Here is an 18,337-nt window from a genome sequence, read left to right as displayed (position 1 = left end):
CCTTAAATGACTTTTGAACTTGCGATAATTCACCTTGATATTATTTGTTGTTGTTGCCATGTTTCTGAGAATAAATGTGCTCAGACTCAGAGGCTGGTGTTGTGGTAGCTAAGGAGGTACTGCAAATACATTTTTTAATGGATTTTACACTGATTTGTGTTGATTTTCCAAAATTCCTTCATATCTATGAGGTAGAGCGATTTTCTGAGTTCGTCCTGGGTCGTTGGCATCATAAAATTCAGACGCATTAAGTTCTGAATAATTACCGTGTGTGAGGAGTAGGAATTGTAATTTAATGTCAATAATGATTTATTTCTTAGCGTTGAACAACAACAATAACAACAACAACAACAACAGATGACTTGACAATGTGCAAAACTGTGAGCCACTCCATACACTGGCTTACCAGGTACATTGTCATAGTGTAGATAACCAAGGCCCGAGTCAAAATCTAAACATATATTGTCACATCATAGCATTGCCGACTCACCCCGTACTTTGAGCACACACTCACACCGGCAGGGCGTTTACCTTAAAAAGCAATGAGGATGTAGAAGGCTTCACACTGGCAGGGAATTCCCTTTTTCTGCGACCTTTGCTCTCCTTGGTAGGAATTGCTGTGGCCGTGGAACTCCTCTTGAAAATATTCACCAACAAAACAACTTCATTTGTTTTCGTCTTCTCACTGTCTTTACAGGACCTCCGCTGCAAGTCAAAGTCAGATTGTAAGTGAAGATGTTATCCGCAGCCCCCGCATGCACATCAGACATGTTTCTGCACATTAACCGTCCACACATTGCCAACCAATATTGTTTGTGTTTCTGCTCCTTACAGTTTTAGGTGCAAAGTAAATCGATTTTTCATAACCAAACTCACAATCAGACCTTTTTTTTTTTTTTTTTTTTTAAAGTAGTGGCAATTTGCTTGTTGAAGAAACTTCACATTATGTAATCACCTGCCATGTAAGGATATACAGAAAAACTGTAAGCCTGTCAAAAATGTATCACGAAAAAAAAAAAAAAAAAAAAAAAGACATCTAATTGGACCTAGTGGTATGCTTATTAAGCTTGTGATGCTGTGCATTATACAAAAAAACCCAATCACAGCAATATAGTTCCCATCATTCTTTCTTCTTATATTCAAAATTCTGAATTTTGAATATCCTTTGCAGACTTGTACCGTCCTCCATGTCAGAACCTGCCAGACGGACTGAACACCTCCTCCACTTTCCACAACGTCAGCCTCTCCACAGTCATAAGATGTGAGGGGAGACAGAAGTGCTCGCTACACCTGCGGATCAAAACAGTTTTGCAACTCTCTGGTATGTCAAATCTGCACAGAAAACTGTCGAGAGAAGTGAAATCACTGCCAGGGGAGTTGTGGGGGTGGGTGATTGAACATACTTCTGCTGGGAGTCTTTTGCAGGAGACCTTGAGCATCTTAATTTGACAAAGATATCCAGAGAAATGAAACTCCCAGAAACTCCAGAGTTGTCTTACTCACCAGAGTGAGACTCAGGAAACACTTATGTTGTTCAGGGGTGAACTTCTTCTTTGGCCTTTTTTGTAACCCTTGTCAATGCTATATATACTATTTACTGTTAACACACTTCTCCAAGGCCATTGGGCCCCAACAGCTTCAGGAAGAATGAAGGTCCGGCTGGGTGTGATTGCCTTTTGACTTTGGGATTCTTCTTTCAGAGTCGGTCCACGGAGTGTCCATATGCACCATGTCTCCTGGGATGATGGCAAGGTGCCAAACCATCAGCTTCACAAAGGCGTCAAGAGAGAGGATGAATGGACTGAAGGTACTTTTAACAACTGCACCAGTGTAATCCTTCAACTCACAATTGGCTATTTATTCACAATTCAAGTAATATTAGATCCTGGGATATTTTTTTGTGTTCCAGTAACATTAAAATAGTAAAATAGGTGTGGTTTCTTTTGGAAATTTGCGATCACACATCTTGCTTCTTATACGACTTAACGCTAAAGTTTCTCATATGGCAACAACAACAACAAAAAAAAATTTTTCCCCTGCGTGGTGAACTCACTGTAATTTGGGACGAGTCCAGTGTATTTTGTATTTTTCAGCTCCCATGTTTGTACCCGCCCTGTTTCTACAGGTGGAAGTTGAGAATGATTGCACCGTTGTGTTTCCAAGCCAGCAAGTGCAAGTAACCGTGGAAACGGTGCCGAGATACTGCGGCTCAACCTGGACCGACGCCTACCAAGCCCCAGGTAAAGAATACAGTTTGCTCTGTTGTTCAAACACACTTGTAAGCACGTGACATTTCCGTCGTCTGTGAAGTATTTCCTTGTTATTATTGGACATAGGCAACATTTTTTTTGTGGGCTCTGTTATGTTAAGCTGAAGGCTAATTATTCACTTTCCAGTGTAGTAGTCAGGAAATATGTAACAGGTATAGATGCCGATGAAGTTTGCTACATGTGTCTTGGCACAATTTATTTATTTTTTAACCTTGTGCATTCTTTCCACAGATTGCAGCAGTGAAGATTTGAGGAGACATGTCCCTGAATGCATCAGTAAGTACGTCATCACATCCGATATCGGACACAAGCAGGTGGTTTCCAATCTTGTAGTTCCTTAAATACCGACAATCGTGGCCTCTTATCTGAGGTTGCATGTTAATGAAAACCTGCATGAAAACGTGACTTGTTCCTGTCTTTGTCTGATTTGTTGCCAGCTGGTCGACTGTCATACACCGTCAACCCGGAGAGGAAGGAGCTGAGTGTCAATGTCTCAGAGATGCTTGAAGGCCACAACTACCACCTTCGTTTGTGCCACAAGGGCTTCATTTGCTCTGGGACGGGGGCCAGTGCATTGGTTAGACTCTTTTTTTGTCTCTTTGCTTTAATAAGAATCAAATTGACTTTTGTTGCATATAACAAAAACCCCAAAAACAATCATTTAAAAGAAAAAGGTCAGATCACTGGTAGGACTGATTACAAGGCGAATTCTCGATTATGCAACACAATAATTTTGACTTTTGTACAGGTTGAGTTTTGGATCTGTTGACCTTTGGTCACATTGGAGGATGGGTTTTCCCCTCAATAGTCCAAAGTTACCTGAATCAGTCATTATAAACTGCCATTCAATGTGCCTTCCACCCTTTATTCAGAGCCCTGCCAGACCTTGACTTAACTGCTAAGCACTGAATCTTTGACTTTTTAGGAAGTTCCCGCCTTAATTAGTCAGCAAATGTTCTTATTGTTTCAGATAAAGAAGGAGCAACCCATAAAAAGTGCTACTCTCTCATACTCTAAACCTCTTCCTTGTCTATGCATCGAGGTAAAGTCCCTGCACCCACATATGGTGGTTTTTTTTAAAGTTTTTTTTTACAACCCTGAACAAATGAGCTGAAGCACTTACTGTGATATTACTCACAGGGTTGGTCGAATGTGATGGACGCCGCAAGAGTCCAGGTCTGCCCATTTAAAGAGCGTGAGTCACTTTATTGGTTTTACTCTCTTTGTATGTCACAGTTAACTCAGCGTGAGGCTTTTTCACTGAAAAACTGACGCATATCAAAACCAACGTGACGGTGACTATATGTCCTTGCAGGCGTTGACGAACTGTGGACTGGAATTACCTTTGACCCTTTTGAGGAAACTTTAATCTGGGAGCCTCTTTGTCCGGTCACTGCCGTAGCGTCGTTGTGCCAGAAACGAGGGGAGCGTGTCTGTCTGGACCTGCCCGGTTCTTCCCAGAACATCAGCAGAGGAAAGGTAAACGTTTGAAATAAGGAACCTATCACGATGCATCGCCGCTCGTGTATTTTGCAATATAGTTTTGAGAAGATGTGACTCATGGTGTAAAAAGCTGCGTTTTAGCACATGTGTGCCAACTCTGCACAGCAGCACGCATGTGTCAGGCACATATTTGGGAGGTTATGACTCCGACCCTTTCCTCGAAATCCTACTTTCACCACAGTGTGAATAAAGTACAGAATATTCCGTCGATGACACATTGACTCAACAATAATTATACCTTAAACACTGGATTAAAACAAACTTCAATGAGTCAGCATTTCTTCTTTATGAGCGCTGTGCTCTGCGTTGCCCGATTATCAGTCTCGGGAGTGTTTCTTTACAAATTGGTCAAACGAGTGCAGGTTTGTTTTGGCATTTGCTTTGACTCAGTGTGTTCAGTTTCTTTTTTTAGAATTTGAAACAAAGTCACACTGTTCCAGTTCGAAGACAGCTGGACCCTCTTAAACGTAATCTATCTTGATAAGTTATCGTATTTGGTTTTGAAGGCCGGTCGTTTGAAGATGGAATTCTCAGTTCATGTGAAAGTACCCAGTGATTCAGAAACACTCTTTCATAGATAAACAACGTTGACCAAGAAACTGATGTAAATCATTTTAGGAATATACTCCTGAAAACGGTTTTCTTTTTTCCCCAGATCATTTTTTCTAAAGTGGATCCACACCCTGAACTCTGTGTGAAGGTAAAGTTCACTTGTTGTTTTTAGTTTCATCAGTTCTACTTGTGAATAGCACAGAACATTCCCTCTTTTGAACTTGTACAAATAAGTTCTCACTGTACTGCAGGATTATCAGCTTATTTTATTTTTTGTGTGTGGATGTCGATTTTTCACTAAGCTGTCGTTGTTACCTGATTACAGTCTGATGCCCTTTTCACCTCACTGGAATAATAGAATCGAATTGCAGTTGAAATGATCAAACTTTCAGGAAATTGTCAGACATTTCATAACATATAGGTATATATAAATATATTTAACATATAAAGTGATTAAAAAAACAGATGTATTACAGTCTTGCTGGTGGTGGAGCAGACAGCTTACTGATACAGCTTGATAATTATTCACTCTGGTGAATTCGAGCTACGAGTGTAACTGTAGTGTCTTCCTCAGTTTACAGCTGGACCCCGGTCCTGGACGAAATGCCCGTTCGCCGACAGACGACTACGAGGTGCCACGTCCACCACAAATCATCAAGCATTGCTGCAATCTATACAATATCAAATTGGTTTATGGCAAACTAATTCACTTTAGGTTGACATTTGAGCCAGCGGCAGTTGATGCACGGTGTTATGTAATTGTTCATTAATGGTACCTTTGCCACGGTTTTTCAGAATGGGAGCTGGTTGTGGTGACTGGAGAGGGACGGGACAAAGTCAACATCTTGTCACAGATCACAGCTACATTTTCTGTGGGGCTGTGTGCGAAGTGTACAGCGTCCCACGAGTGTCACGTCAATGAAACGCGCTCGTTGCGTTTGGTAAGTAACACAAAAGTATTTGTTGCCTGTTGCATTTCCTCAGACATTCACTCTCTCTGGTTTTGATTTGCTATTGCCAAGTACATTTATCATAACTCTTATCTGTCGCAACATGTTTGTTGCACTTTATAAATGTCAACCTTTTGTATTGTTCACTTCTGGGAAGTGAAATGTTTTCTCGGTGGGGTTGTAGCTTTTCACCACATTTCAGCATTAGTGCTCATCACACCCTTAAAATTAAGTTTTATGGTAATTGCAGTGTACCTGCCAAAACATCAGCCACGTAAAATGTGAGATGACATGTTGTCTTTTATTTCTTTTTGCACAATCTAAGGATTACAATATCCCTGCTGGGATTATTAGTTTGTAAATATTGAGGTGCCTCTTCCTGTCTATAGCCCAGCGAGGAGACTGGCAGTAATGGAAATCACAACTACTTTTTTCTCATGTTATTTTTCCCAGGAAAAGCACACAGCTGTTGACATAAACCTGGGAGGGGAATCATGCAATTTTTGCATTCAGGTATGTTTGTTTTTTTTGTTGTTTTTTTTGCCCATTCCTTGAGTTAAAGTGTAAATTCCCTCACATTTATACAAACAATAACACTGGATATTCCTGTTGCTCCGGTGCAGGTAAAGAGGCTCGACGTAAAATTTGCTCCCACCATCACTGAATGTCTTCAGCAATGCAGTAAGTCGAACTTTTGCAACTCTGAATTCATGTTCCCCTTTAGTGTCCCATCCAGTGTGGCCTAAACTACCCTCCCCCCCCTCCTTTCTTGTAAATCAGCCGCAGCCAGAGGCAGCACATCTTTTTGAAATGCAAATTGTTTTGCAGTATTTCTCCTCCAGATTGTCATTTCAAACAGAAACAGAGCTTATGTTTACAATCATGCAAGCTTGAGCGTGGTAATGGTGAACGAGCACGCCTCGGAAGATGGCCTTAAGTCGCTTCCTTGCACCCACATAAAGGGAGGCTTTGTTCCAGCGTCACTGAACCCAACTGGGATTTGTGTGCAACTGCAGATGAAACCATCATGTCAAAGCCCACTTGTTGACGAGGAAGTTGAAAAATACGTCTTTTTACACAGATGAGTCACCTCATGTGAGACCTGTCATCGCCCACCACGCCACACGGGACCTGACATCGGTGATCGCAGCGAGCGTTTGCCTCGCTGGCATCATCGTTGTCGCCCTGGTGCTTCACGCGCTGTTAACTGGTAGGTTGGGAAGCTTTCGGCACAGTGTTCAAATGCAAACACCTGCTCTGAAAATTTGTTGACACCCTTCAAAGTCACTCTTACGCCCCAAGGGAATTAGAAACAGGAAATATTGTCATTCACGAACACTTCTGGCTTTTGCACGAAGGCTTTCCTTCTTCCTGGAACTCGACTTGCTTCATTTTATAGATGTTGCTTCCTGTCTGTGTGCTGTAATGTCTTTGTCTGCGCAAGACATTTGAATGAGCGTCCGCAAACGCGACAATAATTTCGATAATGTTCTATTTCAGTGCATCAGAAGAGGAAACAAAAGGGGAATCGAGTTTGTTCCTCTCGAAAGCAAATAGGTCAGACGATCAATCAGATCTGTTTTTGCCTTGCGTGACGTACATTTCAAACATGAAACACACATGAATCCTGCCTCGCTTCATTCTTTCCGTTACAGATTGTGGTCTGAACTGTGTGGCCTCGGGATTAAAAACTCAGCCTATTCTCCACGGGAAGGTTCTCAAACCTGATCCGCCGCAATGTGAAAACAACGAAAAAGCAAACCTAATATCCAGCTGAGCGAAGAGCGTTGGGCGCCTTCAAAAGAATTACATAAAATGTTACAAATCTAATGAGTTCTCTGTTGCCTTTGGTTGTATACTGTAGCAATATGTGGTTATACTTTCTTGTGGATGCATTTGTTTGTACGTTGGTCATCATTAACGGTTGGTTATGTGTTAAGTGTTGTTTATGTGAAAATGAATAGAACTGTTCATTTTTAATTTAAAAAGCTCATTCTTGTGGCAACTAAATACTCCTCCTGTGCAATTAAAGTGCATATTTTCAATAAAAAAGCAAAATGTTTAAAGGTATATGTCGTTGTTCTCTGTTCCCCTCCCTGATCCAACTGTTACACTTGAGCTTTTGCCTTGTTACTGTTTCACTAAACTCTTGTCTGGAGATGGACAAGCACTTCATTAAACCTAAACTTAAAAAATAACATTAGCCTCTACCTGCAGTGCCCTGTTGTTAGCTCACCCAGCTAATGAATTTCAGCAATAAAACAATAATACATCCATTATTGAATCACTATCATTACATCATTCTTGAAATTGTATTTAACCGCAATTACACTTGACAGTTATTCTTTATATAATTTTAACGGCAATAAATGCACAAAACACTGCATCATTTATTTCAAGATTACTGGAGCTGCAAGCATTGACTTTGATCGGCACATACAAAAGCCCACCAAACTGGATTTGATATTTCTTTTGTCCTGCTGTATTGCAAGGTCTTTAAACACTGCGGTTTCCCCAGAAGTGTCTCTTCGCCGGCGTTCCCACACCACTTTGTTTGCACACTTGTCGAGGCAAGCCGGAACTATTGTTTCCCCGAGTTTTCCCTCAAGTTTCCCTCCCGTCATCCAATGCGCAGCCGGAAGCATTTATCACCACAAGACGCTTGATGCTTTTCAAAGAAAGAAAAAAAAAAAGACATCTTGATATTATCCTCACCTGATTCTATTTAGGATTATGTTCTGGAAAATAATTAATGTGATTTATAAAAGTGTAGTGGCAATCTGTAGAGTTTGAATCACATAACAGCTGGGAACTCTTGGCAACCGTTGTCCACTGATTTTATCACTTCACCTTTAATACACTTCTACATTACAATACATTCTGGTGGGAAAAGGTGTGAATCCAGGAATTTCAACAATGCAACATAAACCCAAGGGGGTTAATAAAGGGGTGAATAATAGATAAATGTCTATTAGCACATAATGCTACAACATATTCACCTGGTATTTCTTCAGATTTAATTATTATTATTAATTTTTAAAGAGTAAACTAAAGCTCAAAGTACCGCTTATCCAAGGGATGTTGTTTTCACTGGCACTTTCAATCCTGGTTAAAGTTTAGAGATGGCTGCTCCTTCCAGGGGTTTTTCTGTCTTGTGTTCTATTCTATTGCTATTTACCACAAGGAAGTGCATCGTTTCTCATGTCCTCTGCAAACTTCATGTCCTCTGCGCTCGAGCACATCTTGATCAAATGACCAAATCATTGCCAGGCTTTTGCAGAGTTTCACATGGAACTATTCACTGGTGCCATAACCTGGGGACTGATTAAAGGCATGCACGTGTCCTCAGGTTTTCAGTTAAGACGAGTGCAAAGCAATACGAAACACATGCAGACAGGAGACAGCGCAACATCTCCTTAAGCCTTTGGATGGAGTCAGCTCAAATGCATTGCAACGGATGGTGCTTAATGGAGCTTCTGGCACTCTCTATTTTGTTGCACTCAATGACAAAACATCATAAATAATGAAGTGAAGCTGAGCAGCTCAGCGGTGGTGATGTGCGAAGCTGTCAAACACAGGACTCTAAATTATCAGACACCTTTTATTGTCAACGGTCATACTTACAAGCAGCATGTTGGTTTAACCGTTTTTCTAACCCTGGTTTTAAAATCCCACCACGAGCAATGATCCCAAAAAGTTCTACCTTTTTACAATAATTTGCATTCAGGCGTGAGTGTGAGCATGACTGTTTGCCCTGTGAAGGAGTAGAGACAGTCGGTCATGCTTCCTTGGAAATTGGGCCGACATCCTGAAATGACACAAAACCCCAGATTTACCCATATGACCTCATTTCGTTCTCTTCCAGTCAGCGTCTCCACCTCCCGGCCCATTATCTTCCCTTTATGGGAATGATATCTGCTCACTTTTGCATAACCAAATGCTCAAAGGAAGACACCGTCCATGCAGGTATATATGCATGAAATCCAAGTACAAAAACCAACAAGGAAATATGTTCCGGTAAAGTTTTGAATTCAGCTACATCGAAAAGCACTTCCTTGTTTGATTGTTTTTTGTTTAAAATTCACAGTTGACAAACATGCGAAGCATTTTGCAAGTGAAAGAGACGATGTCTATTTCTATCTTTGAATGCAGGTACATGGATGTGAGGCAGATTAAATTGTAATCATTAAAAAACAAACAAACAAACAAACTAATCCTTCTCAAAGTACTTCCTCATGTTATTTCAGTCATAAAACTTTGTGAAATGTGGGAAACACTCCTGTGTTGGTAACCCTGATCATTATCACTTCTGGGAGGTTTCATTGATAGTGACAAAGCAAAAAAGAAAAGGTTCTTGCAATGGCAACATTCTGTTTTGCAAAACTCAGAAAAACAGCAGGAAAGAAAAAAAAAGATATACATATTGTTGATAATAAAATAACTCTGTTCCAAGTGAAAGTGGCCATGTTGGCCGCTTGGACTTTTCAATCATTTTGTTTGATATTTGCTGTTTGCTTTTCATTTTCAATGAGAATGATTAATTGAGATAAAGGGGCAGAGTGTAGAAGCTAATCTTTTTCTCTTTGTTTCTCTTTCCACAATGAATCAACCAAAATAAACTAAACTAAACTAAACTAAACTAAACTAAACTAAACTTATTTGCCTAATTCCATATTGCAATCGGTCTAGTTATCTATTAAAATGTTCACTCTGCAAGAACTAGAAAAACCCATGAGGGTCTAGAGTTTGTTTGGATCATAAATCAGAGATAGCATATATAAACGAGGCAGTATATATATGAAGTAAAAACAAAGCACTGTCACAATTTATTTTTTGTTTTAATTTTGAATTCAATAATTTATTTAGTCTCCACCAACAGAAAGAAGACCATGAATAGACCAGAGCTACAGCACATTAGCATCGCGCTACATCTGTGTGAGCTGTTATTGCTTTGAAAAATGTAACTGTAATGCAGATTAATATCAGAACCCATAGAAAGTCTCTTGTCTAATCACACTCATCTGCAAAGATGAAATCTCCATCAAAGGAAACATGGAAAGTACAGTTCTTTTGCAGTTCCCAGTGATTCGCTTGAAGTAGTGGATGAATTCAAAGGAACCCACCTCTTATGACGCATTGAGGCGATAGTGAGATGACCTCCAGCTGCCTTCATAGTTGTCTCACTTGAAACACATTTATCATCAAAGATTGCAAAGATAACATACTTCTTTCCTTTTCAAGGGAGACCTGACTCAAGCTGTAACCTGACCTGACTGCTGCATGTCAGTGTGATGTCTGAGCTGATATCACCTTCAACTAACTTTAAAATCAAACAACCAACTTCAAACCACCCCAAGAGTATTTTGACAGAGGTTTATTGAGATGTATTATTTCCCTGTTTATCGCAGAAATGATGTAAATCGAGCATAGCCTACAAAATATGGTGAGCACTGCCACCTTCAGGCTGTGGATTTAACAGGTTTGTTTGAGGAATCAATTTGGGAAAAAAAACAACAAAACTTTTTAAATGATATGAAAACATCATATTGATGCAGAATCATTCATTAACTCACAAACTGAAAGCCACCAGTGGCAAAGACCACTAGCACAACTTCAGTTCTATGATAGACATTTCCATAAAAATCAATGAACATGCAGCAACAAATCTATATACATACAGAAAATTAAAGTGGCGTCTTTGTTTAGATTTTTTTTTTTTACATTCAAGATTTCTGCAGTTATATATGTTTCCATGGATGTGTGCTGGTTTCAACTGATGTGTTTGTGTTCTTCATATATATTTTCATACATATGACAATGAATAAATGAATAAAATGCCAATAACACAATCAACTGTCCTATTTGACCGCATTGTTTTTAACAGAAGTCGCCACATCAATTCACTGTAACTGTTCCATATACTAGTTTTTACAATAAATATTTTTTCTGATGTAAATCTGGGTCTAACACCCTCAAACCCACGATTTTCTACTTTACTTTACTTTCAGTCATCGTTTGGTTGCAGCTTACATAAATAGCCACCAGATGGTAGTGTTGACCAAGATTTGACTCCATGAAGAATGGGATTTAAGAATCCATGTATGAGTTTCTGTCGGTGGTGCAAATTGCTGTAAAATATTACAGTCACACTAATGAAAGGAAATTATAGAGACAATTAGGACGGTTTAATGAAAGGAACGAAGGCAATTACAATACAGAGTGCGGCCAGTGGCTGAGGGGCTTCACATTTCTGCCAATTACGAGAAATGGAGCTGCCATGGGAGTGAACATGATCAAAGGATTAAATCTGAGCACAACCTCAAACAGTTTCAGCTGCAAACCTGCCTTCATTGTACTGAGTGAATGCAATCACAACACTCTGCTCGAGGTAAAAAAAAATAAAAATTCCAATCTACAGAATTGGTTGCAATGGAGGTGCAGTGGCCTTTCAATTAAATGTGGGCTGTTTGATTTCCTGCTTCATCCGTTCACTTATCAAGGATGAGGAGAGACTTGTGATGCACTGTGTTTGACGGAATAAAGAAAAAGACGGAACGTGAAAGCATTTTTCTTGATGCAGGAGCACAATGACTCTGGAAGTGGAAGTCATTTGTCATCCTGTAATGCAGTGGGTCTCAACCTGTTTTCTCCCGAAAGCTGCGGAGTCTGAGCTCTGATTCCTCAAAACATCCGTGTCCACAATGGCAGCAGACCCGAATACTTTGCCAGGTGTGCAACATGCTTAGAAATGGCTTATTATGGTTTTGTTTCCTTCATTTAGAGGTCACACCTGTTATATATACACTAGATAAATGGAACTACCTTATTATAGCCTCCAGAAAACCTCCATCCAGATGTTCCTTTCAGTTTATGGCGGAAAGAATAAGGCGTGTGTCAATTTGTATCATGAAGACCTTTTCTTACTTGAATCTGTATCCGTTTTAAGTCTATTTTTGGAATTACCTTGCTTCTGCAAAGTTTTACAAAGAGGCCTCTGCTCTCTCTTGTTTCTCTTTGAAGTTTTGGATCCTTGAACCCATTTCTGTTGTACTGGAATTATCTGAACATGATGTCATCATGCCACCACCTAAGCTTGGCTATCCGCTGGGATTAAAAACAAAAAACAAAAAAACAAAACCGAAAAGCAAGGTACAGTGCCAGCGGGCAATCCTGGTGAAAATTTCCTATAAACAATATCCCTGCCAAGGAATTTTAAGATCCTTCGGCCTGGCGATGACGCCACGTAAGATAACAAGCGAAAAAAAAAACCTTCGGAGTAAGAATTTGCTTTGTTTCTCTCTTTCTCTTTCTATCTCTGTCTGTCCATCTCTGCCTCTAAGCCTGTGTGGCGAAAGAATGACAAGCATGGAGACCAGAGACAACAGACAGGGATGAGCTAATCCTTGTTGTGTAGAATTCCAGACATTCCGATGGGGTGTTGTTCTCGGGTCCGGACTAATCGACGCGCGAGCGCCGACGCAGCGCTCGCGCCGGGGTTTTGCGCTGCACAAACAAACAGGGGGCCTTTCAGAAACCCCCACGGTGTGGAAATTTGATGTCAAACGGGCAAGCTCACACCCTCAGGTATGCATGGAAAGACACATATCCGGCAGCGTGTATGCACAACTAGGAAGGGATCTGGGAAAGTGGAGCAAAGTTGAAAGGTTCAAGGGTGGTGAATAAATGGGGAGGGGGGGGGCAGGTAAGATTTCTGTCGTCCGGTTGAGCGCCGGCCAATCTCTTTGGTCTTTGATGAACTTTTGGGTTTGTTCATCTGCATAGCGGCCTAACGAGGGGCGACTTTAATGAAAGGATGAAGCCATCGGGAGGGAGAGGGTGAGGCGACGACAGATGACAAGTTGAAAGGATGAGCGGACGAGTAGACACAAGCTCATCGAGGGAGAGGAGGGTGGCAGGAGGGCCTTTCGAAGAAAAGTACAGTCGGTAGGACCTGTTGATGAGAATAGGAAAAGCCTCTCCCGCACACAGAGGCCTCTTTGTTCCCTTTGTGAGTCATTCTAGAAAGGGCACAGCTGTAAACAGTCGAGATCAGTCCATTAGGCCCTGAGGTGCCGAAGCTCCAGTGTTGACTGTGTATCCGGAAAGAAAACGGCAAGCTTGAGTCATCAATAAACAGAACAGTCAGATGAGTGTGTAAGTCTGTGTGTGTGTGTGTGTGGTGGTAGTGGGGAGGATAATGGGAGTCGGGGAGAGGAGGAGAGAAGAGTTTCAGGGGGATAATGGCGCAGGGTAGCACGGGGCTATGATCTCATGCCTCTCCCAGCTGGCAAACAAGGCCTTTTCCATGGGCTCCTATCTCTCCGTCACCCCGTTCCCTCTTCTTCTGCTTCACACTAATTCTCATCCCCCCCCCCCCCCCCCCCCGTCTCTCTGTCTCTGCTCACTGTTGCTACTGGAGAGAAATATTTTCCTGATGGTGGCGGTGATTTTTTTTTCCATCTTTCCCGTCTCCCTTAATGCCTCGACTCAAAGTGAGTGAATAAACATAGTCCCCCCCCCCCCTCCACCACCACCACCCCCCCACCACCCAGAACACACAGATACCACACACATAATTACACCTAACCTCAACATTTACCCCCTGCTTTTTAATTAGCAGCCAACCTCACTCGCTTTCGACAGGGATTGTCAAGCGTCAAATCAACAGGGATTACGCCGTAAATGCCAGGTCGCAGCAATAAAAAAAAAGAAAAAAAGCCACAAATAGCCAAGCGAAGCCCCCGGGCGAGCGACCTTGTTGTGAGTTGCCGGCTTTTGTCAGCTGTGTTGACCCCTGACCCGCGACGACCCGGGCACACGCCGAGCCTGCTCCCGCCTCCCGCCCCACCCTCCTTCTGGCCTGTGTTTGTTGCCACATAAAAGTCATGGGACCACACGCCGACGATCAATCCTCACCTCCCCCCCACTCCCCACGGTGCAAACTCGGAGGGTCATCTCCTGGAAGGCAACCTGTGACCCCTGACACCTCGGCAGCCGGGGTCAGGCCGCGCGCCGATCGTCCAGCTGTGGCGGGTCAACGCTCCGGTGTGAGACACCGGCAGGAGGACCAGCGAGAGTACAATAGGCATGAAAACGTGACGGCAGTGGGATGTAATGAGTTCACTCAGCACTGGCATTGTTCTGGAAAGGGAGGCTATAATGTGGCGTCAAAACATGGCTGAAAAGGTGCTCAGCGTGTATTGCACTTTAAAAAAAAAAAAAAAAAAAAACCCAAAACAAATGTAACTTTGATGATAAAAATAAGATTGACTGATGAATCGATAAAGATATTAACAGGATAGTCTGACAAACATACAAAAACGCAGCCATGCTTGATTTTTGCACAGAGTTGCTAAGCACACTCTTATTTAATTCTGGGATAGAATTTGCATGTTCTGCCTCTTTTACCACAATCAGTGACAACCCGTTAAGATACCTGGTAACTAAAGTGAAACCTGGTGATTAAATCCTCTAAATATGTTTGTCTGAGGTAAAATGGAAACTTTCATCCCAAGTTGCTCATCCAATATCACTGACAGAGGTGCAAAAAATGGACAAATAAATGACAATAGTATTAATTTCCTCATTTATCTCCAGTCAAGAAATCATCCATCCATGTTCTACGCCGCTTATCCAGTTCGGGGTCGCTGGACCGGGACGAGTCAAGGAACCATATTTCCAAATATGTCACACTATTGCTTCATCATATGAAAAACATGGGGGGAAAAAAATGACAATATAACGAGATGTTTATCAATGTCAGACGTCCACATTCCTTTGGTGTGGCGGCTCAAACTGTCTACTATTTTACACATATTTACTATTTGATTTCTACTTGCTCACCATCTGATAAAAAAAACAACAAAACAATAAAACAGGTGTATGACTCAACATGACAGAAGCATGTTGCGTGTGCGTTTCGCGTGTGTGTGCCAGCCTGAAACGCTTTGATCTGCGCGAGATGTCTTTGTTAGAGTGAGAGCTCGGCTGAATCGCCGCCCTCCAGTCTTCACCGGGAAAGTTGTAATTGGCTGAGAAAGGGAAAAAAAAAGAAAAAAAAAGAAAAAAAGATAAAACAAAGCCTCACACGGAAATGAAATACAGAGGCTGTTGTCTGTATCTGTTTTCTGCAGGGTGTGTTTGGTGTGTGTGTGTTTACCGGCCCCCCGCTGTGTGCTAAGCAGAGAGGATGGTGGGTGGGGAAAGAGGCCCGTGGGTGGATGAGTGCCAGGCCTTTCCTGCCGTTCTATAAGCTCCCCACTTGTCGGGCTTTGCTTGATAATCAGTGATGTGTGTGTGCGTGTGTGCTTGCTCTCGGCAGATGAACTGGCATGGCTTCAGAGGGATCTGCCAACCCCCCCCCCCACCACCCCACACCCCCCCATGCACAATGGCATTTGTCGGTACAGGCCCGCTGCACCAGACCACAGTCATACTCTTTGCAAGATACCAGGATCCCATCAAAGGAAGACAAGAGCGGCCGGGATGAACAGTGGCAAACGTGGGGGTGAAGCAGGCTCAAAACAAAGGGAGGAAAAAGAGAAAGTGATAATTACAGAGAGGAGGAAAATGTGAGGCATATTTGAGGAATGAAAAAAAATAACTGTGGGAAAAGGAAAAAAAAAAACTGACTTAAAAGCGAGAAAAATAAAAAAAATAAAAGACTCGAGCGCGCACATACACACACACACTGTGTGAGACTGTCCCAAAACACACACCATCCGCCATACATCACAGCACATGGAGGAATTCAGCACTCGTATTCACATATGGCTCAGACACTGGCCAGCTATGCGTGGCCGCTTCTTTACCCTCACACTGATATACTGCTACTCTTCCAATGCGAGGCAACGATAAACCCGAGTGAAAACGCCATATGGATTTTTATTTTTTTTTTTTATCATGCTTATCACATAATATGGACCTGCAACGCAATAATTTATTTCATAAATACAACGCCGATTCAGAAGGGATTCAGACTCGAGCTCGTCGAAGATGCTCAGTATTACAAGTAAACTGATCAAGAAACAAGCAAATGAAGTGTGTCAAAGTGTTTTCTATCATGTCCTGATAGAGCATTAAAGTCATGAGGTGAAGTCATGAGTTTCGGTTCGGACAACAGCAATCAATAACTCTCAAACTTTCCGCATCTGCATTTGAACGACCGACACTGTCGTTAAAAGTTTCCTTATCTTTTGTTTCCCTGCAAACTGTTTCTAATAGGAACAAAAAAACACACAAAAAAAACCCAAGGCCGTGACTCAGCTTGGGCAGCATCCAACATTCCTGCTCTTACAGTATGTGGATATACAATACGGCCCTGGCAGGGCGCCCTGGCAGCCACTAAACACCACAGTTACATTGCAGCGGTGGCGGAATGGCTGATGAACTCATTGGCCTTCGCGTTGCTTATTAAAAAAAGAAAGAAAAAGAAAAGAAAAGGAGACAGAATCGCAGCATTGTTTAGCTTGAGGGATGCACATTGTGTACCTCCATAGCAATGTCTTTCATCATCACAGCATATCCATATGGATGGCCTATATTCCAGCCTGTGTCCTCCACACACAGGGCCCCTGTGGGAATTCAATTCCGCTGTAATAATAACAGTTGCCTCCCCCCTCATTCACACGCCACACCAGCCTCCACCAGCCGTTATTATTGTTGTCACCTTAGGGGCCAGATTTGTCCCTCTTGGTCCTCAGACCTTTCTGAAGCGCGTGTCCTCTGGGAGCACACAGCTACAACTCCTACAATTCATTGTGATGTATGTATCTGTAAATCCCGTGATATTTCCACGCGCATGCTAAACATTTCTCTGGACTGAGGGCTGCATGTGTTATCCAGCCGGCGGCCGCGGTGAGCCTAAACAAACCTGAATTGGGCGAGCGGGAGTCCTCTCTGTGCACTTTGAGACGTCCCTCTTGGGAGAAGCTCTCAGCGTGGACATCAGAGTGGCTCTGAAGGTGAATGCCCTGTAATTATACTACAATACCCAGGGGGCACGGCGCGAGCCCATTAATGCCAGAGCACTGATGGACTGTCGGTAATTGTCATTTTGGGAGGAGGGGCAACCAAAGGTCGTTCACAAACACCTTCAACTAATAGATGCTGAGGTGGCATTTTCTTGCACACATTACACCTCAGGTGTGCCTTGCATTTGGCTTTTGTTATTGTCGTTGTCTTAAATGATCCAAAAACGAATTTCCTTTTTTCACTTTATAGATGGTGTGCAATTTTCCCAAAGAAACTAGCCTAAATATGAGACGGCCTAAGAAGGAGCAGAAAAAGTTTTAACATGTATCTTTTGGAACTTTTTGACAGTTTTTTTTTTTAAAGGTAACGGGTGTTTTATTTCTGCGATTCATAATTAATATTTTATTCTGAATCAACCAGCTACTTTTTATATTATACAGTATTTATATATAAAAATGTATGTATACATTCATAAACTATACACTTCGATATAGAGGATTTCTGCTGTGACACACTGAACGTTTACAGACAAACATATTGCAAATAAATGACGTTTAATAGTGAAGCAATGTTGTTAATACATTTTTGTTCACAGTCCGTCGTAGCCCAAGTAAGGAAGCGAAAGATTCATTCCTTTGGCAACTGCAATAGTCTTTTTGCAACTGGATGTCAAGTTAAAAATGATGACATATTTCCCCGCTGACTGTACATCGTATACTACGCTCTTAACATTGAATGGAATGCTCTGGTTGCTGATGCCTCTCGCGGGAACATAAAACACAGTCAATCAAATCTGAGTGCAAATGCGCAACGAGACATTGTTGTAACATATGTGACATTTCCTTTGAAAGCGGTTCCGTACATATCAGAAATTCAGCATTTTCAAACCAAGTCACGGTGACAACCTCATGTCAATAATGGATGAATGGCTGCTCTGTAATGGAACATACATGTGCGCGCGCACACACACACACACAGACGCACACACGCACACGCACACAGCTGGGCAACCTATTATAGAACTGAACCACAATTCATCTAGTTGTCAATCATGAGTCACGACAGGCTGTCTCCTTCTACTACTGGAAC

This window comes from Blennius ocellaris (assembly GCF_963422515.1).
Source record: "Blennius ocellaris genome assembly, chromosome: 22".
Classification (NCBI taxonomy): domain Eukaryota; kingdom Metazoa; phylum Chordata; class Actinopteri; order Blenniiformes; family Blenniidae; genus Blennius; species Blennius ocellaris.
This window is presented reverse-complemented; position numbering follows the sequence as displayed.